At 40.3% G+C, this 27,448-nt stretch overlaps 1 protein-coding gene and 1 long non-coding RNA gene across 8 annotated transcripts in view; one reads left to right on the top strand and one right to left on the bottom strand.

Moving 5' to 3' along the window:
• Positions 1 to 27,448, top strand: part of LOC749983 (putative WAS protein family homolog 3) — a 498,033-nt gene that overhangs the window by 43,532 nt on the left and 427,053 nt on the right. The gene's annotated exons all lie outside the window — the stretch shown is intronic.
• Positions 997 to 3,749, bottom strand: LOC129144074 (uncharacterized). Its single transcript, XR_010156848.1, has 3 exons — positions 3,543 to 3,749; positions 2,105 to 2,161; positions 997 to 1,432 (listed from the first exon to the last, which is right to left on the bottom strand). It is a non-coding gene; the product is annotated as an uncharacterized LOC129144074 (long non-coding RNA).

The following is a 27,448-nucleotide window of genomic DNA, read 5'->3' as shown; positions in this document are numbered from 1 at the left end:
TTCCTTTTCACTGTAAGGTTCTTTCTGGCTATGTGGTAGGGCACATTGCCTCAAACTAGCCCTGTTCCAGTCTTTGAGAACCTTGAAATTGGAACCAAGGGAAGAGGATTGCCTCTTGAATGGTAATTCTCTAAAATCTAGTCTGAGGTGCTGGTGCCTAATCCCTGGGTCTGTGGAAGGAGCTGGGCTGTGAGAGGGGAGAATGATGTTGATGTCAAGAGAGAGGCAGGTGCTAGGAGCAGAGAGATGGGGGCCTGGAGGGTTTCTGGGCTTCTCTGAGGCTTAGGGTTTGGATCATTGTCTTCGTTACTGGAACAAAGGATTTACCATACCTGCTCTTCTGGGAATGAAACTGTCCTGCTTTGCAAAATGAAGTGTCATTAGAAAGAGATCTTAAAAACCCCACACCATAGACAGGTGCACAGATCCCTAGAAGTGTTAAAGTTCTGTCTGTTGGATGCTAAGCCAAGACTCTTAAGTATGTTCTAAAGAGAAACTGGTGTGTGTAGGCTGTGCACTCCCAGGGAGATAAAAAGTTAGGAACTTTATGGGTTGGGCTTGGTGGCTCCCACCTGTAATCCCAGCACTGTGGGAGGCTAAAGTGGGCAGATTGATTGAGCTGAGGAGATCGAGACCAGCCTAGGCAACATGGTGAAACCCCATGTCTACAAAAACTACAAAAATTAGCTGGGTGTGGTGGTATGTACCTGTAGGCGGGAGGATCGCTTGAGCCCAAGAGGGAGAGGGTGCAGTGAGCCATGATTGTGCCACTGCACTCCACCTGGGTGACAGGAACTTTATGGGGAATGGGATCTTGGAGACTGAGTAGAGACTAGAGGAAAAAAAAAAAAAAACTACCTCCCCGACTGGCCACACTATTCTTTTAAAAAAATGTTAATTGACAAATTAAAATTCTATGTATTTATGGAGGTATAATGTGATGTTATGATATATGTATACATTGTGGAATAATTAAATCCAGAGAATTAATAGATTCATCACCTCAAAACCTATCTTTTTTGTGGTGAGAACATTTGAAATTTATTGTCTTAGCAATTTTGAAATACACAATACTTCATTGTTAACTACAGTCACCATGCTGTGCTGTAGATCTCAACAAAATGTATTCTTCCCGTCTCAACTAAAACATTGTACTCTTTGACAACATTTCCCCATTCCTCTCACCCCCTCCAAAAACACCCATTCTTTATGTTGAAGAGAATGGCTAAAAAGTCCCAGCAGGTTTCAACTGACGGCTTCACTGGTTTTCCCATCACACTTCAATGTTATTAATAGAAAGGGGAGGGGCAATACATAATTCGGACAGGCGGAAAGTACCATTGTAACCACTTTCTTGACTTCACAGAAAAAGTCCTCTTGTTTTCATCTGTAAAATGGGAACTGCGTGAATACCATTCTTCTTTTCTTCAGCCTCCAAAGAAAAAACAGATGCAAAGCCTTTTATCAATTGCAAAACAGTATACAATGTGTGTTATTACTCACAGTTGTCTTACTGTGACCAAACACTTTATAAGCCTGCGGCAAGTCAGCCTCACTCTCAGGAAGTGGACAATATTTGGGGAAGGAGAAGCAGCATGATATTTCAGGACAGTAGCCTTGGTGGGTCCAAAAATTCCTTGAGAGAAATGGGAGACAGAACTTTCTTCCTGCTTTGGGTTTTATCCTGTTAGTCTTTTCTCTCTTCACTCCTATTTTCTATGGAGAATTTCCTGGTTTTGGAGTTTGGGTGTGTTTTATGGAGAGGAGGCAGAAAATATTTAGCTCCAGCAGAATGATAGGATACATGCAAAGGAAACTAGCACAGTATGTGGTACCCAGTTCCCCTTTAACTTGGCTTTATTCATTCACTCCTGGTAGGGCATTAATAAGGGATTTAGCCCCCTCCTATTGAAAACGATTAATTCAGGGAAGAGTTCAGACAGTGTGGACAGATACAGTGTAGGCCAAGCCTGTTTCTAAGGCAGGAGCTGGGTAGGGAGGGTGAGAAGGGCGAGAAGAATAGGGAAATATGTGTCTGTGTTGCTGCTGTTGCAACCACCACAACAAACAAACAAGTGGAAAAAAAAAAAAGAATTGTCCATACCGGAAAGTGTGCTGTTTTGGAGGAGGCTGGGGCAAGTGTGGATGGCTCGAATGGGTCCTGTTGGATTGAAGTCTGACAGTGGTGATTCCCTTCAACAAATGGTCGGGGTGGGAGGGTACACACACACACACACACACACACACACACACACACACACACCCCACACGCAGCGCCCAGCCTCCGATTTCAGCGCTTGCAGGAGATAACCATTCTTAGCTCGCCTTTCCAGGGTTATTTTTGGCTGAGGCTGTTTGCTGATGGCAAAAGGTTTCAGCCCCCTCCCAAATCCCTCCCCGTCCTTGTTCTAAAGAGAAACTGGTGCGTGTAGGCTGCGCACTCCCAGGGAGACAGGGAGACGGGCCTGGCGCCGGAGAGGAACACGGACTCTGCCCAAAGTCTCGCCGCCCGCCGGCTGTTTTCTGGCGGAGGGTGTGCCCCGGAGGGCGGCGATCGCGGGTGAAGGCTGGGGCCAGGCGCGGGTGGAGGCGTCACCGGGGTCGGGCTAGCAGGCCCTGGAATCAGGCTTTTGGGACACCCCGAAAGTGAGTCCAACTTGGGGAGAAACTGAGGGCACCTCGGGCGGTCTGGCCGCGGAGAAGGTGGGCGGGAGAAAACTTTACAGGAAGGCAGAAGCAATCTCCGCCGAGGGAGTCAGCGAGCAGCCGCGCGGAGAGGAGGGGCGGGCGGTCCCCAGGCAGGCGGGCGCAGGGTGCCGACCTGCCGGAGAGGGGGCCCGGGCGCGAGGCGGAGTCCCGGCGCGCGGCCAGGCTGGCGGAGGCCCCTCGCAGGCTGCAGATTCCCTCCGGCCCCGGGAGCCTCAGCAGGACCGGCCAGGAGGCGCCACGGAGGGGAGCCCCATCCCGGTGCTGACAGTGCCCACCGCGCCCTACGAGGACCGGCGGCCGGCCGGCGGCGGGGGTCTGCGGCGACCTACCGGCCTCTTCGAGGGCCAGCGCAACTACCTGCCCAAATTCATCCAGAGCGTTCTATCGTCCATCGACCTGCGCGACCGCCGGGGCTGCACCACGGTGGTGGGCAGCGACGGCAGGTGCTTTAGCAGGACGGCCATCGAGATCGTGGTGCTGATTGCCGCTGGCCAACGGGGTGAGTGTCCAGATGCCCCTCGCTTCCCGCCGCGCTGCTGCCATGCCCTCTCCTAGTCCTTGTCCCCCTGCTGCCTCCAGGCCCAGCTGGGAGGCCCCTGCCCGGCCCCGGCTTTGCTTCCTCACTCCTGCGTCCTCACCCTCCAGCGCCCCACTCCCGCCGCGCTCGCAGCCTCCCCGGTGCACCCCGGACACTGGGTTCTATTAGTACCCACCGCCCCCAAAAGCCTTGAGGGGTGTCCGTCGTTCCTGGAGCCACTCCGGGCGCCCTGGACTCTTCTCCGACTCTGCACACATCCCGCACCTGCTCATTTTTCTTTCGGACATTCTCTTACCCGGCCCTGTAGATTCCAAGGCAGCTCCCAGTTTTCCATACTGTTCCCAACGCGTTCACTGCCCACAGTCCCCACACAAACTTCTTTCGCAGGCTCACAACATAGTCCCTCTGCCCCGTGCCCTTTTTGCAATAATCTGCCAGTCCCCTAAGTCTTAGCTCTGCCTATTTAACAGTAGTGGTGTCTCAGAACACACACACACACACATACACACACACACACACACACACACACACACACGCACACACGATCCCTGACATATTTGGCAAGAGTAGGCCCTGAAGGTTTTTAATATTTTGGTTCTTTAACCCAGTGGAATTACTGAATGTTTTATTTAGTTAGGGTAGGGATGGAGTGGATCCATTTGTTTGATGCTAAACAGCCTGAGCTCGCAGTTCCCAGGGGGCATATCTCTAAATGGTCTGAAATGAGATTTGCAGTGGTTTTCTTAATGCAATTCCCAACTTCTCTCCAAATGCCTTTTGACATTTGACAACATTTCATGCCTCTTCCCCTTTCGCTTTTCATCCTTGTTTTCTCTCCCTTCTCCCACGACCTCGGTAGTCTTCTGCAATCCAGATTCTCAGACTTCGGGTTTTTCTCCCTCTGCCCCTTTCCTCTCTGTCCTATAACTAGAAGCACCTTTTGGCATAGACCCGTATCCCAGTTTCCTCTTTCCCAGGTCCAGCAGCAACTCAAGGACATCTACAAGAGGGATACCTAATTTCAGGGGTCTCTGAATGATATGTGGGAAACATCGTCTAAAAAAGTAATTTTATCCTTATTCATGCAACCAGACCCACACTCATAGAACTTTTCTTTAAGGGGAGTGTCTTGCAGATGTATAAATGAGTGTTAACATCTTTAAAAGCGAAACTGAACAATTCCCTGGCATTTGAATTCCCTCCTTCCTTCCCAACCCTCTCCTTTTCATTTTCTCATTTATTATTAAAAACATTTTTAAAGGATCTCCATGCTTCATATTTATCTACTATAATTCCTCCTTCTCGGTGTTGCAGGGATGGGGAAAGAGGATTTTTTAAAAAACACAATAAAAAGCAATTGGGAGAAGCAGGGCCAGTGGTGTTGGGGTGGGTAGTGGAATTGTGATTTTTGACTCCAGTAGACAATGATGCTGGATATATGGGGTTTGATTTCTCTCTGGCTCCTCACTTGGGATTGATGAAGTTTGGCTAGAATCAGAGAGTTGAAGAGAGGTTGACAAATGGTCTTTCACTCTTCTCTGACAGGCTGTTCCTGTGGAGTGATGGAGAATAATGAGCCTTGGGAGAGCTATGGGAGCTCTCATACTCCTTCCCGAGCCAATTTTTTAGGGAGTGAGAGAAACATGGCCTGTCCAATACTTGTTGTGGGTCAGGATATTTTTGAAGCTACGGTTGTTGATTTGCATGGGAAAATTATTATGTTTTATTATTTCTTGTCCCACTTTACCATAAGGGCTCCTCAGCTTCTTACTTCAATGGGTCTTCCATGACAAACACACTTTATTAACTCTAAGAGTGGAATTTATTTTAACAGATAATTAGCATAGGTCAATATATGCTTAAAATAGAGTCAAATTAAACCTACTAGCTGTTATAAAGGACAGATGACAAAATCCACATAGAAGCATCGACTCTTAAATAATCTGAAAGTACTACTTCTAAGAGGGATGGGCATGGGTGAAGGGAATGGTGGACATGTTTCAGAATTTCAAACAGCCAACTTTAACCAATCTTTTCCTCATTTTGTTCACCTTCTTGGGGGCTTATGCTAAAGTGAAGTGAATAGCCATAAGGCTGGCTTCAGGAGAAAGGCGGTCTAAAAGAACTGGATAATTATAAGCAAAATTGGTCTTGAGTGATTGAAAATTGATGAGAATGTGCTTGTCTCCTGATTTGGCATCCTGAGTTAGACTCAGGAATACTGAACTTGGATCCCAAAGGCTTTGGTCTTTTTTGATATCCTATTGGGTAATCATAAGCAGGCTAGAAAAATAGAAAACTAGAATTTATTCTTTTTGAACTGACAAATCTGACCAGTGGGCTGCATTCTCTATATCTGAAAAATCTTGGTTTTGATGGAAAAAGTTAATTTTAAAAAGCAATTTTCATTTTTTAAATTAAATTTCATTTTTTTTTTGAGACAGGGTCTCACTTTGTTGCCCAGGCTGGAGTGCAGTGGCACAGTCTTGGCTCACTGTAGCCTTGACCTCCCCAGATTCAGGTGATCTTCCCACCTCAGCCTCCTGAGTAGCTGGGGCTATAGGTGCACGCCACTACGCACAGCTGATTTTTGTGTTTTTACTACTCATAGGGTTTCTCTGTGTTGCCCAGTCTAGTCTCAAACTCCTGATCTCAAGAGATCTGCCTGCCTTGGCCTCCTAAAGTGTCATGAACCACCATGCCCAGCCTACAAAGCAATGTTCTAGGAAAAACTACAGTTACTCTTTGATTATGTAATTGCTGGAGAAGAAAAACATGGCATTTCTAAAATGATGAACTATATTACTTATATTTTAATATCTCATAAAGTTTGAAATAGACATTTCAAACATAAACATGTATAAAAATTTTTATAAATTAAAAATATAAAATCAAAAACATTTTAAAATTATTTTATTATAAAATTATTATAGAATCAAAAACATTATAAATTTAAACAACTTTTTAAAAAATTTATTTTGGGATTTCCCATGGAGTGATGGAGAATAATGAGCCTTGGGAGAGCTATGGCAGCTCTCATACTCCTTCCTGGGCCAACTTTTTTAGGAAATGGGAGAAATATACCCTGTTCAATGTTTATTGTGGGTCAGGATATTTTTGAAGCTATAGTTGTTGATTTGCTTCAAACTTTAAAAAATTTATTATAAAATTATGGGATGTAAAAAAATTTATTATAAAACTTTGAAATTTTCAAACTTTCAGAAAGGCAGAGAGATGAGATTAATGGCACTCATAGGCAAACATAGAACATAGATTGTAAACATTTTGCTATATTTGTGTCATGATTATTTTTTGCTTGTGTTTGAAAGTATATTAAAGAAAATGATATTTTACCCCTAAGTTCTTTAGTACAGATTTCTAAAAAATAAGAACATTTTCCTGTATAGTTACAAAATCATCTTTTCAAACAAAATAAAAAATGGCTTTTTTATATCATTTATTACCCAGTCCACATTCAGATTTCCTCAATTATTATGAAATGTCCTTTTATTTTTTGAGACAAAGTCTTGCTCTTTCACACAGCCTGAAGTGCAGTGAAACAATCATAGCTCATTGCAGCCTCAAACTCCTGGGCTCAAGTGATCTTCCTGCCTCAGCTTCCTGAGTAGCTAGGACTATAGGTGCACACCACCATGCCCAGCTAATTTGTTGTTTTTGTAGAGATGGAGGTCTTACTACGTTGCCCAGGCTGGTCTCAAACTCCTGGCCTCAAGTGATCCTTCCAGCTTGGTCTCCCTGAAATATCTTTTGTGGCTGGTTTGTTCAAATTAGTTTCTTCTAATCAAGGGACACACGTTGCATTTGATTATTTAGCTCAAGACTTTTTTAACCTGGAAAATACCCTTACTTTTTGTTTATGTATTTATTTAGTGAAATTGACTTGTTGAAAAACTAGTCAGTTGTCCTGTAGAATATTTCCCCTTCTGGAATTTTCTGGTTGCTTTTTATGGTGTCATTTAACTTTTCACTCTGTTTTTTCCTGGTTAACTGGAAGTTAGTTCTAAAGGCTTTTAGGCCTGCTATTACAAAATACCAAAAACTGGATGACTTATAAAGAACAGAAATTTATTTCTCACAGTTCTAGAGACTAGCAAGTTTAAGATCAAGGAGCATGCGGTTTTGATATCTGGTTAGGACCAACTTTCTGGTTCATAGATTGGCCTTCTTGCTGGGCCCTCACATAGTGGGAGAGACTAGCTAGCTCTCTGGGGCCTCTTTTATAAGGGCACTAATTCCAATCATGAAGGCTCTGTCCTTATGATCTAATGACCCCCTAAAGGCCCCACCTTTTAATACCAGCACCTTTGGGGTTAGGATGTCAACATATTAATTTTGGGAAGACATACACGTTCAGCCCATTGCAAGGTTTAGTTAGGTTCAGGTTCGACTTCTTTTTTTAAAGACTATTTCATAGGCAATAATGTGTATTCACATCCCATCATTAGTGATGGTGAGATGATCGCAAGGTTAGGGTGATCACTGCCTATCTCCTCTGCTATATTCCCCCTTGGGTCAAGCCAGTAGTCTGTGACGTGAACTTTGTACCATGTGTATATTCAGTTATATTCTGTATCAATAGTTACTTGATTGTTTTAGCATTTATTAATGATCCTTGCTTGAGTTGATTATTTCATTAGGGGTTTCAAAATGGTGAATTTCTAATTCTCTAATTCTATCTACATGTTTTAGCTGGCATTTTTCTATAAGCAGACCATATTCTTCACAACTGGGTTATTTGGCTACCCTGAAACATAGTTCCTTCCGGGAAGGCAGAACATATGTTTATTTCTGTCTTTTAAAAATTACTGGTGTTTGGAGTGAAGATTAGGTGAGTTAACTACCTCCACAGGTGACAAATGAATTTTGTTTTGTCTCACTTTTGCTTTTTTGAATATCACTGTGGATGCTTGGATTTTTATATTTAATTTGAATGGATTAGGGAATAAATGAGAAGATAGGTTTTATCTGTTTCTGTAGTTTTTATGTGGCTGTGTGAACTTACTTTTAAAAATTCCCAGAAATATTTTAATTCTCCTTTAAAGATACAAACTAGTCATACTATAAAGCAAAAGAAAAACCAATCATGTGAAGAGTAAATAGTATCGTTTAAACGAATTGCGGTTAAGCTTAGTTTGTAACTAATTAGTTTTTTATTTTCTTTCTACTTTTATCTGCTTCAGAGCCTCTTCAGTGGTTTAGATCTTCTATGTGTCAAATTATTCTAATCTCTTTAAAAGTTTAAGAGCTAAAATACAACACAATGACTACAAGAATGCCTTTGTCCTTTTCTGGGTAGGTACACCTAAGGCAACTTCTTTTTCTCTTCTTTGTTCTCTTCTTCTTTCTTATTCTTAAATCATCTTCAATATTGGACAGATGACAGCACTATGCCTGCCTCAAGATGTTTCTGACTTTTTCTTTTTCTTTTCTTTTTTTTTTTTTGAGATGGAGTCTTGCTCTGTCACCCAGGCTAGAGTGCAGTGGCACAATCTTGGCTCACTACAACTTCCACCTCCTGGGTTCCAGTGATTCTCCCAACTCAGCCTCCTGAGTAGCTGGGGTTACAGTCATGCACCACCATGCCTAGCTAATTTTTTGTATTTTTACTAGAGACGGGGTTTCACCATGTCGGCCAGGCTGGTCTTGAACTCCTGACCTCAAGGGATCTGCCTGCCTTGGCCTCCCAAAGTGCTGGGATTACACGTGTGAGCCACTGCGCCCGGCCGTTTCTGACTTTTTCTAAACTCTTCTTTCTCTGGAGATGACATTATATAATAGCACTGTTCAATAGAAGTTTCTTTGATGATGGAACTGTTCTATAATCTGCATTGTCCCAGCCACTAGCCATATGTGACTACTGTAACACTTGAAATGTGGCTAGAGCAACTGAAGAACTGAATTTTGCATTTTACTTAATTTTAATTAATTAAAATAGAAATGCAAATAACCATAAGTGGTTAGTAGCTACCATACTGGACAGCGAAGATCTACAATTCAGCATTTAAAATCGATTTTGTTTTGTTTTCAAAAATGGAGTCAGACTGTTACAACCCAAAAGAACTGTAGGTTAAATTAAGGTAAATCACCAAATACTACATACACATTTGGGAAATCCAAACCAGATTTTTTCATGTGATAACCACACCCTCTTTTGACTTTAGCCTTGGAGGTAATGGAGTATGGCAGAAAAAACCCTGTATCAGCAGCTGGAAGACTCACCTTCTTTTCCTAGCTCTGCCATATATTGACCAAAAGAGTCAAAGTCCATTCAGATGGTTGAGGGGCCTTGGAATTTTGTTTTTGGTTTTCACATACAAGTTGGACGGCAGATGCATTAGCCTCTTGAAATACCCAGAAACCACTTGTTTCCTCATCTAAAAATCAGGTATGACAGGATCATTTAATTATCCTGGAAATCAGATGAAGCACTGCATATGAAAGCACTTTGTAACATCGATAGCACTGGGAAATGTAAAGACCTTTTACTGAAATATAAAGGTGTATGGTCAACTGAATATATCTCAGATAATTATGATTTGACTGTATATATTGAATATAACCTGTAGTGGGCCCCTTGGTAAACAGCTTACAGTTTTGTTGCAAGTTTTAGCCAAGAGAAAATTTATTTGTTGACTAGTCATGCCCTTTATTGGCCACATGATGAGCAGCAATGATATTAACACACAGTGCACCTTGCAGAATTCAAGAATGCCTCAGTGTCTTCTGAACTAGGAAGCTGAAATGCAGTGGTATGCAGAAGGCTGGCTCAGTAGGAGCCTTGGGAGTGTCCTCCAGATAGATGTTTGTGCAGGTTGTATTTGATTCCAGTTGGCCATGAAAAGCTGGTTGCTCTAAAGAATGAGAATATGCTTGGTTTTGCATTTACTAGAACTATCTGGGGAACAAATCTTGGGGTGGAAGAAAGAAGGGAGGGAGGGAAAGCTGTGCTTCAATACCTAGGGCTTCTTTCCTGGAATGGATCTGAGAATCTGGGGTGGCTAATATCTCATCTCTAGAAGGGAGAAAGAACTGGGTGGTGATGGCTTTGTATTTTCTACTGGAGTTCACTACAGAATAGGTGAATGGAATGGGCTGCTATGATCCAGACATTAGGGAGGACAGGTTTGTGATACATTAGAAAACTTGAATGAGCCCTTCTATGATTCTCTCTTCCCTCTTTCTGCTTCCCTTTCTGAATCACCATCCCCAGGTTGTGGAATTAGCAAATCTATTATGTGAGCAATAGCAAACTTACAGGAGCCCTTGGCTCCATCTATCTCCCTGTTTGTGTCAGTTCATTCTGGATGCTTTTAGTCTGTGGTCTTCATTCACTCTTTTTATGGGGAAGTAAAAGGAGTGGGACAGATTATGAGAACAGCTGGGTCCTCCCAGTTGCTGGGGTGGTTATTTTAAGCTTTGTTTAATGTGTCCAGAGACCCAGATGGCATTTTAAACTAAGCTGCTTTATTAAATCTTGTGATAAAGCATAGTGATGTTTATTGAAAAGGCAGACACACATCAGCAACGTTATGCGTGAAACTTGCTCTAAGAATTTTCTATAAAACATCTGTTCTCTTTGAGCCTTTTGTGAACTCTGGAAGTTTGCTAGTTTCTATACAGACTTGAGGACAAGAAGTTGGAACCCACTTTTGGAGATGTCCAAGCATAGGTATTGGAATCATTAATCCTAACCCTCTCAGTTTTAAGGCCCCGGATACCCTTCTGTTAGACAACAGTAACATGAGCAAGCACTGTAATAACATTTAAACAAGATTATTTGGAAATAATGGACAAGAAAAATTAGTATAAATTGTTTGGGAATTTTAAAATTAAAGATAAAAAGCTAGGGCTTCAATGACCTGTGCCAGCCTATAGCCTTAAGAGTCAATTTGCAAACACTCAAGATTTGGCCAATATGCCTCTACTACTTCTACTTAACACAGTCAAAGGGAAATTTTTAGATTCTTTCATCTGATTTGACTCTCTTAGTTACGAATAAGAGGATATCTAGAATATATATGTGACTTGTTAAAATGAAAATCCACCTTCTCTGAGTCTTCAAATATCTTTCATATCTTACATTTTTAGAAACATCAACTTTTGAAGTCATGTCCGTAGTTGTACGAAAAGAAAAATTTCAGGAACATTCAACCTTAAAAGTTCTTTTTCTTAGTCTGAAGTCATAGAAGCGTTTGACTTTTACTTTCTCTTTTTAAGTTTGTACTAGTAGGTATTTTATATAAATATAATATTTAGTTATTGCCTTTGTATTCTTTTTCTCTAGTAAACATCCTGGTTTTTAGCTATCAATATGTAGTTTTACATTTAGGGATTTCTAATGGAAAGAGAAAGGAATCTGAAATCAGAGGACAAGAGTTTATTCTACTTGACCAAACACATACAAAATACTGGAAGGAGAGTTTTAAAACAAATATTTAATATCTATGACATGTAAAAAGGTTTTCCAAATCAAGAAAATTCAAACAATTCAATACAAATATCATCAATAATAACAAATGAACAGGTGGCCAACCTTATTAATAACCAGAGAAATATAAATTAAAACAATCCATCAACTTATAAAAAAGATGAAATTACTCAGAGTTGGTGTAGGTGATGGAAAATTGTCATGTTTGTATACTGTTCATAGAAGTCAAATTGACATAACTTTTTGGTCAGGCAATTTGGAAGTATATATCTAAATTAATAGAGTAGTTTTCTAATAACCTGGGAATCTCTTAATCTAAGAATCTTTACTGCAGATTTTTCTAGAACAAATGTACAAACATCTATGTACAAGGGTACTCACTGCAGCATTTTGCTAAGGAAAAACTCAGAAAAAATCTATATGTTCAACAGAGAACAGGTACATAATTTATGACACAACTGCACAATATACACCACTAAAATAAAGGATATAAATTTATATATAGTATGAAAAAGATGTGAATGATAACTTGTTGGTGAAAAACAGCAATGACTGGAATATTGTGTGTAACGTAATCCTGCTTTTCTGTATATAATGTAGGCATAGAAAATAGGATTGAAAGGACATACTCTAGTCAACAGTGTATATAGCTTGGGTGGAGGGGCTGTATAATGGGGAAGGAGAGTCCCTTTTCCTATCTATTCCATATACATCTCTGGATTTAAAAGATCATACATGCATATGCATTACCTTCAAAATTAAAATGATAAAGACAAAAGGAGAAGCTTTGGATTTGAATCATGATACTACTGTTTGCAACTTCTATGACCGTGGGGAAGTTGCCTAGCCTCCTGGGGTTTATTTCCTCATTTATAAAAATAGGGAAAGTAATAATACTTGTCTACATATCTTCTAGGGTTGTTGGGAGGATTGAATGTGATAATGGGTTACAGCATTATGAATTATTTATTCATATAACACAATTATTATAAAAATATTTTGCTCTGATTAAAATAAAAGAAGGACGAGATCATGTGTGTTTTTCAGTCCCAGTAGCTTTACTAACCACAAAGCCCCTGCTGATGTGGTGATCACAGTTGCTTTGGTGCAGCTTCCTCTTGACTTTTGGCATTTCTCCATGCTGCTAGCTAAGGCTGAGGTGGCGACTGTTGAAGGTGTGATCTCCTCCCCCTCCCAGCACACATTTGTGTGCGTACTCACACTCATGCACACACAAACACACACATGCACACTCTATCACAGTATATGAGGTGGCAGCAGCTGCTCCGGCATAGACTTTCACACAACATAAAGGGCTTTTTTGGTGTGGTCTGTGCGTTATTTCCTGTTAAGCATGAGCTGAGTCAGTGCCATGCTTTTCCATGTGAAACCTTTCTGAGGCTCAGGCTGTGTTAAGAGCAAACCTTCTCCCCTCTATGCCCACCCCATGGCCCTCTACTGAAGCCAGATCTTAATCTGCTCATTTCATGAGGATTTTCAAACCGAATGGACTGGGCCATGTGAGAGATCACTGAAAGGAACAGACCAAGCAGAGGCTAAGAGACTCCACGCTAATCTGCTGAGTCGTCTGAAAATGCACAGCTGTGGGAGCTCACAGTGCTTTAAAGTACTTTGGCAGGATGTTTGTTCAGGGGGCCTGTTCCTGCAGCCCTGCTGAATGTTTGGTTAGGAGGCATAATCTTTTTTTGGACAGGATCTCCCAAATGTAAAGTGATAGATGCTAATGTGGAATATAATACAGAAGATCCAGCTTGGATGTCATAAATAACAATAAATTGTTTAATCTTGCTGAGCTGTATGTAAATCTATGATTGCCAGAGGTCTTTAGTTCACTGGAACATAGTATGGGGGCAGGGGCACTTAGCAAATAGGCAGTTATTATTTTCCAACCAGACAGAAACTGGTCTGATGGAATTTATCTAAAAAGGCATACACATGTATTTTAATTAATTGTGACAATTACTCAGAGAAAACACATGGCCCTAAAGAGGCTGAGGGTTTTTTTGTTCTACCTATAAATGTATATGTATATTCACCTATATTCTACCTATGTATAAGTAAGAGAATGAGTTTTTGTTTTGGGGATATATATTTATACGTATCTATACAGATAGATATACACATACTTAATTTCTGTCTACCTATTAAGGTGCGGTGCCAGATGGAAAGTATTTTTAAGCATTTAGATAGCTTATTCTATAGCATATGTGTGCATATAGCCCCCCCATAAAGCTTTGTCTCTTTTCTGGATATATTTAACAAGAGGCTAGAACAGAGTCCAAAATGTCAGAAATGTTTGAACATTCCATAGAAATGAAGGAGGTGTTTCCAAATGACCTATGTTTCTATGGCAATAAATAGAACTTGTGCTGCGTTGGATGGGTCAGGAGTAAGGAATATAAACAGTGTAAGTATGGCTATTCCAGGCAGAAATCTACCTTGTAAGCACAGCTTTGTGCAGTGAGCTCAACAACATTGATCAGTTAGCAGTCCGGTTCAGTACAACATTGATCAGGTAGCAAGCTGGTTCTGCAGTGCCAGTCGGAGACACAGATGGGGACAATCAAAGAAGATGCAGGTCAGGACAAGGATGCAGACATGTACCTGTCACTACCATGGATTTCAGCAGCTTCTTAGTGAGCAGGTTTATGATTAAAGAAGAAAGACATCGTTGATATGTAAGCATGTTACAATTAATTTGCTGTTTAGTTATTAGCAAACTACATCAAGTTTTTAGTTTTTAGGTTTTTTTTTTCTTTTTTCTTTTTTGAAACACGTTCTTATTCTGTCATCCAGGCTGGAGTGCAGTCGTTATCCAAGCTCACTGCAGCCTTAAACTCCTGGGCTCCGTGGATCCTCCCACCTCAGCCTCCCAAGAAGCTGGGACTACAGGTGCACGCCACCATGGCCAGCTAATTTTTCTTATTTTTTTGTAGAGATGAGGTCTTGCTGTATTGCCCAGGCTGCTCTTGAGCTCCTGGCTTCAAGCCATCCTCCTGTCTTGGTTTCCCAAAGTGCTGGGACTATAGGTGTGACTCACCATGCCTGGCCTACATCCAGTTTAATTTATACTACAGTGTGGGTTTAGTCCTCAAACATGTTTTTGTTTTACATATAAAAATTTGAGGTAAAAGAACATTTTTACATTGGTCAATAATGGTACATTTAAACAATGGACGACTATATCCATTAAAATCGTGTTGTGGAAGAATATTCAGTGACATGGAAAGATTGACTCAAGGGCAAGTGAAACGTGTCAAGAGTCTGTTAGGTACTAGACACTGTAAACTGGGTCTTGGCTGTGTTACTTGCTTACATCCTCCATCATGTGATCTTTTAGATAACAAAATCGAGATACATAGGGATTTGGGATCTTGCGCAAAGTCACTCAGGCAGTAGGTGGCAAAGTCAATTCTTACATTCTTTCCCATTGAACACCAAAATCTCAGCTTACCTCAGGGCACTCAACTCTGCTTTCTTGACCCACACCCAGGTAGACCCAATGGACACTTGTAGTTCTTATCCAGCTGGGGTGGTCACCTCATAAAATGGCAACAAGTGGGGCCCTTTCTTGTTCTAGTGAGTCAGACTGTATACCTTAAAGATTTCAGAGCACTTCCTATGTACTGAAATTGCCTCATTACCAGGAAGGACATACTTCCAATTTTCACCACCTCCATTTTGCATCCAAGGACGATTAGATTTCTTGATCTTCTCAATGAAATCTTGAGAAATGGGTGGGCCGATTGAAGAACAGGACTTGGGCCACACTTCTAGATGCCTGGGACTTTTCTGCACTTATTCAGATATTAGGAATTGATTATGAAATCCATGGTGGTTTGACGCTAATGAACTCTCATCTATCTCTCCAGCATGTGTGTAAAGACTTCCAGAGGTACAGGAAGTTGAGGATGAGCTCTCTTACTTCCATCTGGTCTCCATGTAACAAATCATATAACTGCACAATTATCCAAATGCAAATGAAGGAGTCCCTTGATGTTTGGATAACCACATTCATGCCTTGAGTTTGTTATTTCTTGAAATTGCCCTTATCCATCTCCTGTTTACCCATGGACAACACTACTTAAGGGCTGGCACTCTGCAACCCATGGCAGCTTGGCTTTGGGGTTCTTTCCAGTGTTTTGTTTTTGTTTTTAACCGAGAAGACAGGAAACAGGCATCTTTGTGTATATGGCTTGCCACAGCCCTTCATAGATGGACATGGTGGAGGCTGTGTGGTCCTGGAGAACACTTCCTCTGTGAAGCATCAGGGAAGTTTCTGTTCATTGTGTCTTCACTCTCTCCAATTCACTTGGGGAGTGATACGGATTACAACACAGTGAGCAGAGGATATTGGGGAATGTCATGCTTAATTTTCTTTTCTTTTTTTTTTCTTAAATGACATTTAAAGCTAAAAGAGACTCACAAAGGGTAAGTCTGATTTAAGACATTTCACACATGAAAGAAATCCTGCTTTCATGCGTGTTATGTCACAGGAAAAACTCATTTAGAGTCAACATTCTGCACCTACTCCGAAATTTTAGCCTGAGGGTTTAAATATTACCTCGCTGCTCTCTAGGACTTTAATTTGAGCTAATTAGAAATGGAACTCACACTAAAACTAATTTAGGAAAGAAGCTGTTGATGTTCTGAAGAAAAACAGCTGTCAGAAATAAGATCATTAAAAAACCATAGTTGTATATGGCACAAAATGTAAAGGAATAGAAATGCTGAGAGAAAGCTTTTATAGAATAACATTTTATCTTTCTTTGGACACTGGTCTAAGGCATGTGAAAGGGCATATTGATTCCCTTGGCACCTGGTATGCTCATTTATGGATGAAAAAGCCCAATGACATAATTTTGGTGAGGTTTAAGGCTTGATAGGAGGCATTGGTGCCATTAGAAGGACAGACACAAAGAGTTCTTAAGTAACGGCATCATGGGAAATGATAATTGCACACTCCTTTCTACTATGTCTTGGTTTCCCCAAGCATTTAGAAGTCACGGCTGGGTAGGAACAAATTTATCATGAGTCTGTCTGTGTGTTTGGGAATGCATATGCCTCACAGATGTGTCTGCAGGGGTCTGTGTGATAATGTTCATATATGTGATAGATGTGGACCCTGGGATCTGTATCTGTGTGGACCCTGGGATCTGTACATGTGTGTGAGTGACAGTGGACTAGGGTCCACTTTGCCCCCTTTTCCGTGTGGGAGTTGAAGGAAATGCCCCTTAATGGCAGTAGCATCCACTTGGGTGTGTGCACCTTCTGGAGGACTGGGTGAGGTTGCCCTTCTTCCAGCCAAAGCCAGACCCTATGGTGTGGGACGTTCAGCGGGGAGCAACAGAATGCCATGGCTTGGTCCTCCCTGGGCTGTGGTCTGGATTTCACTCAGGAATGAAAGTCAGATATTGCCTGCTTCAATGCTGTAAACATAACTAAGGATAATTATGTAAGTAGACCATCTTTTCCTTGCAAAGTAGCGGTCTGCTGCATTGACAGAGGGTAGTATTTCTAGGACTTTTTCAGAGAGTAAAATGGTACTTTAAGGGATAATCTGCTATCTAAAGATGAATTTTAAATGTTGGAGGGGGTTGTGGGATTCGGGGAAGACAATAGAATAATTTGTGTCATGGTTAATTTAACAAAGAGTTTTTGTTTATAGAATCTGATCTTCAGTGGATTTTAACAACCCTCTTCTTCCTTGGCTTTTCAGATAAAGACGCAGAGCCTCAGAGAAGTTAAATGATTGATCCTACGTCAGGGGGTAGAGTCAAGACTCATACCTATGCCTTTTAACTTCAAGTTGAGTGCTTTTTCTTTATACAAAAGGGCTTCCAAAAGTTATATTTCTTTTTATCAATGACTAGATCTTGAAAGCCATACCTTTTCTGATGGCATTTATCCTGGGCTAATTGGTAGAGAGAGGGTGAACAGAAGAGAAGACATAGACACGCAGAGAAGAAAGTGACGTGAAAACAGAGGCAGAGATTGGAGTGATGTGAACACAAGCTCGGAAATATGTGGAGGCAACAGAAACTGGAAGAGGCAAGGGAGGATCCTCCCCTAGAGCCTTTCGATGAGGCAGACCCCCACTGACACCTTGATTTTGAACTTCTGGCCTCCAGAACTGTAAGGGAATAAATTTTAATTGCTTTTAGCCACCAAGTTTATGGCAATTTGTTATAGCAGCCTTGTGAAGCTAATACAAACTTTGTATTAGATTACAAACTTTGTATTCATTTCCTAGGACTCCCATAACAAATTACCACATATTTGGTGGTTTAAAATCACAGAAATTTATTCTCTCACAGTTCTGGAGGCCAGAAGTCAAAATCAAGGTATCAGCTTGGCCACACTCTGTAGATGCTCTAGGGAGAATCTGCTCCCTGCCTCTTCCAGCTTCTGGCAGCAGAATACATTCCTTGGCTTCCCGGGTGTGGCTGCATCACTCCAATCTTTGCATCTGTCTTCATATCTCCTCTTCTTTGTGTCTATTCTAGTAAGTACAAAGTGCTGCATCTTCCGTGATGGAAGTGGCCCAAATTAACCAATCTACCACCAGGTAGCTGGCTGATCATTTGGGGAATGGTACCATAAGGAGACTCAGTGTTGGTCCCTGCTGCTGGTAGAGTAGGCACTCTGCAGTGGCCATAGCCAGGTCAGCCTTGGTGAGTGAATGTCCATGTTGTTGAGCCCATGCATAGCCTTCATCCCTGCCATCACGGCCATGGTATTACAGCATTCTTGCATTGCTATAAAGAAATACCTGAGGCTGGGTAATTTACAAAGAAAAGAAGTTTCCTTAGCTCATGGTTCTGAAGGCTGTACAAGCCTGGTGCCGGCATCTCCTTTGCTTCTGGTGAGGCCTCAGGAGCTTTTACACATGGTGGATGACAAAGTGGGAGCAGGCATATCACACAGTAAGAGTGGGAGCAAGAGAACAAAAGAGAAGGTGCCACATACTTTTAAACAAGCAGATCTCATGTAAACTCAGAGCGAGAACACACTTGTCATCAAGGGCATGGTGCTAAACCATTCATGAGGGACTCACCCCCATGATCCAAACACCTCTTACTGGGCCCCTCCTCTAACACTGAGGATTACATTTCAATATGAGATTTGGAGGAGACAAACATCTAAACCATAACAGCCACTTGGCTCATGAGCCCATTGGACAATGACAGGAATGGCTGGGGGAAAGCCACTCATTGACATCCACAGAACTGGTCATCCTATTATTAAAATCCTCCTCTGCCTAGGTCACCATTTGGTGAGTGTCCATAAGGGACACAAATATCTTCACAATTTTCCATGTCTTACCTCAGAAGCCCCATCACCCTCTCTTTCCCATCTCCTCCAGTACTTATCCCCCAGATGATAGGACCATGTCCAGCAATACCTCTTCTCTCTGGTATTGATGGGTTAATGAGCAGATCTCACATAGGTAAAATTTCCAGATATCTAGAATTTAATGTTCTGTTAATTCTCCAATTATAACTAAAGTATTTCAGGTTGAAACTTTATTCAAGTGTAATTACTCACTTTAACCTTCTTAAACAGAACGTATATTACCTTTTCAAAAATAACTGAAATTTAATAAGATAAAAATGTATCTATAATCATTCCTACTTAATAACTTTACATGTTTATTTCTGCATTTTTCCAAGTCCTTGCCCCAAAGTGGACATAGTTTTATACTGTAATAGCATAAAATAATTTTGCATTTGACATTTTTGATTTGGCATTAAACTATCATTTATGTTTCTTTCGCTACTGCTTAAGAAAATGTGGGTGGTTGTAATAAATAAACCTGAAATGTAGGCAATTTTTATTGCCTTAAAAACAATAGAATGTTATTTCTCACTCACACCATAGTCCAATGAGGATGTCCCTGGTGGGCAAAGACTCTTGTCTACCAAATGGGATGGGGACCCAGTTTCCTTCCCTCTTGTGACTCTGGCATTGCCTAGAGCCACATGATTTACCTTTACTGAATCTGTAGAAAGAGAAATAAGCAGTGTAGAGATGATATGTTTGTTTTCTGATATCCTCAGCCTAGAAGAAACACACATTACTTCTGTTCTCATTCTCATACTAGTTTATCACCCATTGTCCAAATGCACCATGTGGCCACACCTAGATGCAAGGGTGGGTTGGAAAATGTAGCCCCTGGCTGGGCAGCTGTTCCTCAGCATTGACTCTGTGCTATGGAAGGGCTTCCTAAGTTTTTGTGGACTGCTATCCCAGTCTGTCACCACTATACAATCTTCATAATTTTCCCTTTAAATGGCTGAGAGAAAATTTTGAACAAAAGCTACAAACATTTTTCAGATTCTTGATTCTCCAGACTTATTACTTGAGGGCAGTGACTAAATTATATTCAGTTCTATATCAGAAGGTTCTTCCATATTGCCGGTTTCATGGTAGATACTCAATAAAATGAGTTGAATGACTACATAAATTTTAGCAAGAGCATATGGAAAATAATTTATCATGACTTTGGGTAATACTATAGGTGTAATTATTGTCCTTTCTCTTTCCTGGCTTGATTAATAGCACCACTATCCATTAAGTTATTAAAGGTAGAAAGCTGAGATTATTCTTGACTCCTTTTCTCACTGGTCCAGTATTAGTTATTTATTGCAGTGTAAGAAATTACCATGAAACTTAGTGGCTTAGTTGGGGCTTGATGGGGGCTGGAGGATTCACTGCAAGATGGCTCAGTCACTTGGCTGGCAAGGTGGTGCTGGCTGTTAGCCTCCCATCTGATCCTCCTCTTTCTGCTCCTGCCACTCTTCAAGGTATTTTTTCCAGAGCAGCCATTCATCATTCATTTATTTTTTCCCATTAATTAATTCAACAGATATTTATTGTATACTTACCATATGCCAGATTTGTTCTAGGTTCTTGGAATATAGCAGTGAAAAAAAAAAAACAGTCCTTGGATCTTATATACAGTGGGGAAATAAACATATAATGTAGAAAATTAGATGGTAATATGTGTGAGCACATATATTTATTATTTCTCATCATTTCTATGAGACAGGAGATGGGTATTCTGGCTTGGGGACTCACATGAGGTCACAGTTACATGTTGGTATTGGTTTGGTCATATGAAGTCTTGGTGGGGGCTGGAGGATCCACTGTGAGATGGCTCAATCCCTTGGCTGGAAAGTTGGTGCTGGCTGTTGCTGGCAGGCTTTGCTTCCTCTTCACAGGGCTTCTTGAGTGTCTTCATGACATGGCGGCTGGTCTCTCCCAAAATAAGTTGTCCAAGAGAGCAGGGGAGAAGTGTCCATGCCATTTATGGCCTCACCATGGAAGTCACACACAATCACTTCTGCAATATATACTGATTACCCAGATCTGCATCGTTCAGTGTGGGAGGGGACCACAAAAAGGCAAAAATGCCAAAAGGCAAGGACCATTGGGGCCATTTTGGAGGCTATTTACCACAGCCCCTCTCTTCCATATTCCAGTCCACCTGCATATTCTGTTCATCCTCCTTCCAAAAATGTATCTCAAACCAAATGACTAATTTTCATTTCTGTTGGCTCTAGCCTAGTCCAAGACTCTATCAACATTCGACTCGAAGAGTCTCCCATCTGATATTCCTCTTTCTGCTCTTACCCCCCTTCAAGGTATTTCTCCCAGAGAATTCATTCATCATACATTCATTATTCTCCATTCATTAATTCAACAAATATTTATTGTACGCTTACCACATGCCAGATTTATTTTAGGTTCTTGGGATATAGCAGTGAAAAAAAGTCGTTGGGCTTTATATACAGTGGGAAAATAAATAATATGGAAAATGTTAAAGGCAACATATGTGATCCAGAAAATTATAGCAGGGTGAAGGAAATAGGAAACAATAGAAAAGTTAGGGACTTCTGGCTATAGTATTATATAGGGCTGTCAAGGGTGCTATCTCTGATTAGCTTACATTGAAACAGAAACACAAAAGACAGTAGAGGGCAGGTATGTTAATATCTGGGCAAGTATTCTAAGCAGAGGAAAAAGAAAATGCAAGGGCCCTGAGGCCGGATCCTGTTTGGTATGTTTGGGGAATAGCTGTTCTGTTCCATTGTGGCTGGAACAGAAGAAGGAGGGCGGGAGGGCGATGGAGAATGGTACATGATGGAGGTCAGATTATGTAGGGCCTTGTAGACTACAATGAAGACTTTGGCTTTGTTTTGGGTTGGTGGGGGACAAGGAAAGCTATTGGAATGTTTTAGTGACTTGATGTGACTTACTTTTTAATAGGACCATTTGGGCTGCTCAGCCCATGATGTTTAAAAATGCAATCAGGTCACTTCCACTGTTTAAAACCTTTCAATGGATTCTGGTTGTACTTAGAATAAAATCTAAGCTCCCTTAGCTATTATTATTATATTATTATTAAAATTGACATCCTTTATTCTCTATTATAGCAGTCTAATTCCTTCCTAATATGTACCTCACTAGTAACTATTATTATTATTGCTTATTTGTTTATAATCTGTCTCCTCTACTTGAAAATATGTAGCCTGGGGATCTTGTGGATTTCCATACTAAATCATCCCAAGGCCACTTTGCTTTTGAGCTGTGTGTGTGTGTGTGTGTGTGTGTGTGTGTGTGTGTGTGTGTTTTGATCTCTTCTGTATCTTTTTTTCCCCTGATCTCGCTGATTGTTATATTTGGTCAGTGACTGACCTCTAGCAATGATGGTGCCAGGGCAACTTTGTTGTTGAACTGTATGTTAAAGTTTGTTTTGGCTTGTCGGTTATATCAGTACTTATCAAATGAATTATCTGGGAAGAGAGGAGAGGATCTTATTAAAATACAGGTTCTTATTCGGTAGGCCTTGGGTGGGTCTTGAGGTTCTGCATTTCTTTCTTTCTTTCTATTTCTTTCTTTCTTTTTTCTTTCTCTTTCTTTCTTTTTTTCTTTCTTTCTCTCTCTTTCTTTCTTTCTTTTTCTTTCTTCTTTCTTTCTTTCCTTCAGACAGAGTCTCACTCTGTAGCCAAGGCTGGAGTGCTGTGATGCCATCTTAGCTCACTGCACCCTCTGCCTCCCAGGTTCAAGCAATTCTCCCACCTCAGCCCCTGGAGTAGCTGGGACTACAGGCGTGCACCACCATGCTCAGCTAATTTTTGTATTTTTAGTAGAAATAGGGTTTCACCACTTTGGCCAGGCTGGTCTCGAACTCTGGAGCTCAAGTGATCTGCCCACCTCAGCCTCCCAAAGTGCTGGGATTTCAGGTGGAGCCACCATGCCCAGCTGAGGTTCTGCATTTCTATCAAGCTTGCAGGTGATGCCCATGCTGCCAGCCCTTTGAGTAACAAGGGGGCTTTATTACTGAGTTTGGCTGAACATTGGAATCATCTGTGGAGCTTTAAAACTACTAATGCTGGGCTCTCAACCCCAGAGATTGCAATATAATCAGTCCAGAATACAGTTTGAGTACTAGGGTTTTAAAAAGCTTCGTAAGTGATTCTATTTTGTAGAAATATTGAGAACTACTAGATTGGATGATATTGAATCCAATTTTAAAACAAGGTGTAGCAATAAATGTTCTTCAGCGCTGTGTTGCTGACTTTTTAGAAAGTCAGTTTTGTAGCTCTAGAAAGAATCTGGCTGCATCCATGGATGACCTCCAGATCTCTGCTTAGCATGACTGGGTAATTTCTCCAATGTCTCCAGCACATGCTGTCACTTAACAGCAGAAAGAGAATTCCTACTTTCAGGAGAAAAGTCATTCCTGAAGATTACAGTTAAAATATGCCCACAGATGATGAGGTTGTAGTAAATCAGTCCCCTTGCTCTCTGAGCTTGTTCTAAGTTACAGGAAGCAGAAGAAGCAGAGAAGCACTCCATTTCTTTTTTCTTGTAATCTCTAGCATGTTCACATGCATAGTTTCTGAGTCAGTAGCAAACTAAGAACTTCTTATGTGATTCAAGCTAACCCCTCAATTATCAGAAGCAGATGTTTCAAACGACTGAAGATCAATGAGGCATATCCTATTTACAGGTTAATAATTGACTACTAGATGCAGGTGCACCAAATGGTCTTAGAGACATTAGATAGGAGAGACAATGTCAGTGCTCCCCCTACCCTGCCTCCCCTAATCTAAAGCCTACTCTGTGTCTTTTATCAAGTGATTGGCTGTATGTTAACAGAGCCTGGGGCACTTTCCTGTTGAAATGCCTTTAATCCCAAGCAACTGGATTGATTTTTTTTTTTTTTGGATGGTTTAGATTGGACGACTGATTATTGGACAGAATGGCATCTTGTCGACACCTGCGGTCTCCTGCATTATCAGGAAGATCAAGGCAGCTGGTGGAATCATTCTAACAGCCAGCCACTGCCCTGGAGGAGCAGGGGGAGAGTTTGGAGTGAAGTTTAATGTTGCCAATGGAGGTATGTGGTTCAGTATATGCCTTAATAATCACGATTTCTTTCCTCTTATATTATTATAGTCTCACAGTGACCCTTTGATGATAGACAAGCAAGGTGCAGAGGACCTAGCTCAGAAAAATTTAGTGAGGTGCCCAAAGTGATCCAACAAAGAAGTGGCATGATGGGCTCATGAACCCATTTGGGTGGTCTCTTGGTCCCCTGTACTCTTCAGCATAAACTATTGAATAATTGATGCTTACCTGATATGGAAGGACTCTGAATTTTAACATTAAAACATACCCTGAAGGTCGCTGTCTAAATGACAATGACCCTCATTTTACACATGAACAAATCAAAGGCCTGAGAGGCTGAGTTACTGCTGAAGGCCACAGGGTTGATCAGGGTCAGATTACTGATTTTTAGCCCAAATCCTGGGCTCTCTTTTACCTACAGTGTTGACTTTCTCTCAAAATCATAGAATTGTTTCACTTTTTCTTATATTCACAGCACTTTATAGTTGGGGGTCCTTAGTGGAGGGGGTGGGATATATGTATGGAGTAAATTTCTTTTAAAAATTGAACACACAAAAAAATAGGGAGAATAAGAAATAGATAACATGTACCCATTATCTTGTTTTTCTATTTTGCTTATCTTTTTTTTCTGAAGAATTTTAAAGCAAATTATAGCACAAGAACATTTCACACCCAAATATTTTTGTATGCATCTCTTAAAAAGAAAGACACATTGCTGCATGACCGTGCTAACATACCTAACAATAATAACATTAATTCTCCAATATCACCTGAAAACTAATCTATAGTCAAATTTTTCAATAATCCCCAAAATATTATTATTTATAGCTGTTTTATTCAAATCAGGATACATCTAAGGATGCCATGCATTTGCTTGGCAAGTCTCTTAAATCTCTTTTAATCTAGAACACTGAGTTTGCATGAATGTGGGTAGGAGCCAAATTTTAACCAGCAACAGTTACCATTATAAATTATTCCTCATCCCAGGCAAAGCAGTGCATTCTGAAGGGAAAACTTATTATCTATCCCTCCTTGTAGACGTTTTACACGTTATCCAAACAAGAAAGTGTATTCATGTTGAATATTTAAAAAACAATATTGTAACCACAAAGCAGAAAACTAAACCACCAAACCACAAAGGTAGACAACAATAGAGGAAGAAGAGAACAAATTATCTACAAAGTAACCAGAAAACAATTAGCAAAATGGCAGGAGTAAGTCTTTTACTATCAATAATAACCTTGCTGGTACATGGGTTAAACTGTCCAATCAAAAGATATAGAATGGCTGAGTGGATCAACAACAAGATCCAACTAGATGCTGCCTGCAAGAGACCCATTTTTAAACTTTAAGAATAGGCATATACTGAAAAGGGATAGAAGGAGATATTCCATGAAAACAGACAGTTACCAAAAGAGAGCAGGGATGCTTATACTTATATCAGATAAAACAGACTTCCAGTAAAAAGCTATTCCAAGAGACAAAGAAGGTCATGATTTAATGATAAAGAGGTCATCTTATCAAGAGGACATAACAATTGTAAACATATATGCATCCAAAATTGAAGCACTTAAATATGTAAAGCAAGTATTAGTGGACATGAAGGAAGAAATATACAGCAATATAACACTAATAGGGGACTTCAGTACTCCACTTGCAACAATGGAGAGATCAACCAGACAAAAAATTAACAAGACAACACTAAATTTGAACTATACTTCAGACCAAATGGACCTACCAGACCTACATTCATCCAACAACAGCAGAATATACATTCTTCTCTAGCATACATAGAACATTCTCCAGGATAGACCATATGTTAGGCCACAAAATAAACCTTAACAAATTCAAAAAGATTGAAATCATGTCTAGTATTGTTTCCAACCACAATGGTGTGAAGCTAAAAATCAATAACAGGAGGAATCTTGGAAAATTTACAAATATGTGGAAATTAAACAACATGCTTATGATGAACTAATGGGTCAAAGAAGAAATCAAGAGGGAAATTAAAAAATATTTTGAGATTAATGACAATGGAAACACAATGTATCAAAACCTACAGTATGCAGCAAAGTCAGTTCTAAGAGAGAAGTTTATAGCAATAAATGCTTAGATTAAAAAAGGAAAAAGATCTAAATAAGTAGACTAACACTATGCCCCAAGGAGCTAAAGAAAGAACAAACTAAACCCAAAGTGAGCAAAAGGAAGGAAATAATGAAGATCAGAACAGAAGCAAATAAAATGTAGTATAGTAAAACTATAGAAAATATAAATAAAATCAAAAGTTGGTTCTTTGAAAAAATAAAATCTACAAACTCCTAGCTAGATTCACTAAAAAAAGCGGACTCAAATAAATAAAATCAGAAATGAAAGTGGAGACATTGCAATAGATACCTCAGAAATAAAAATGGTCATAAGGGATTATTATGAAAAATTTTATGCCAACAAATTGGAGGACCTAGAAGAAATGGATAAATTTCTAGAAAAACTAACCCATCAATATTGAATTGGGAAGAAACAAAAAGTTTGAACACTCCAACAACAAATTAAGAAATTGAAGAAGTGATTAAAAACTTTCCAAAATAGAAAAGCCTAGGACCAAATGGCTTCATGGCTGAATTTTATCAAACATTCAAAGAATAATTATTACCAACACTTCTTAGACTCTTCCAAAAATTAGAGCTACAGGGAATACTTCCAAACACATTTTGTGAGGCCAGCATCACCTTGATACCTAAAGCCAGACAAACATATTGTAAGAAAATAAAACCACAGGCCAATATCTCTGATAAATATTGACAAAAACCAAATTCAACAACACATTAAAGAAATTATGAATCATGGCCAAGTGGGATTTATCCCTGACATGCAAGACTGGCTAAACAGAATGAAAGATAAAAACCACATGATCATCTCAATTGGTGCAGGAAAGGCATTTTACAAAGTTCAGCATTCTTTCTTAACAAAAACTCTTAACACTTTAGGTATAGAAGGAAAGTTTCTCAACATAATAAAGGCTGTTTATAAGAAACCCACAGCTAACATCATAATCCATTGGGGACAACTGAAAACTTTTCCGCAATTTAGTGTATGGCAGGGATGCTCACTCTTGCTATTTCTATTCAACATAGTTTTGGAAGTACTAGCAAGAGCAATCAGACAAGAAAAATAAATAAAAGTCATCCAAATTGGAAAGGAGAAAGTAAAATAAACTCTATTTACAGATGATATGATCCTATATATAGAAAATTCTAAAGATTCTACACATGCACACACACACACACACAAACACACACACAAATTTTTAGAAC

The sequence above is a fragment of the Pan troglodytes genome, chromosome 4 (assembly GCF_028858775.2).
Source record: "Pan troglodytes isolate AG18354 chromosome 4, NHGRI_mPanTro3-v2.0_pri, whole genome shotgun sequence".
In the NCBI taxonomy this organism is placed as follows: Eukaryota; Metazoa; Chordata; class Mammalia; order Primates; family Hominidae; genus Pan; species Pan troglodytes.
This window is presented reverse-complemented; position numbering and strand designations above follow the sequence as displayed.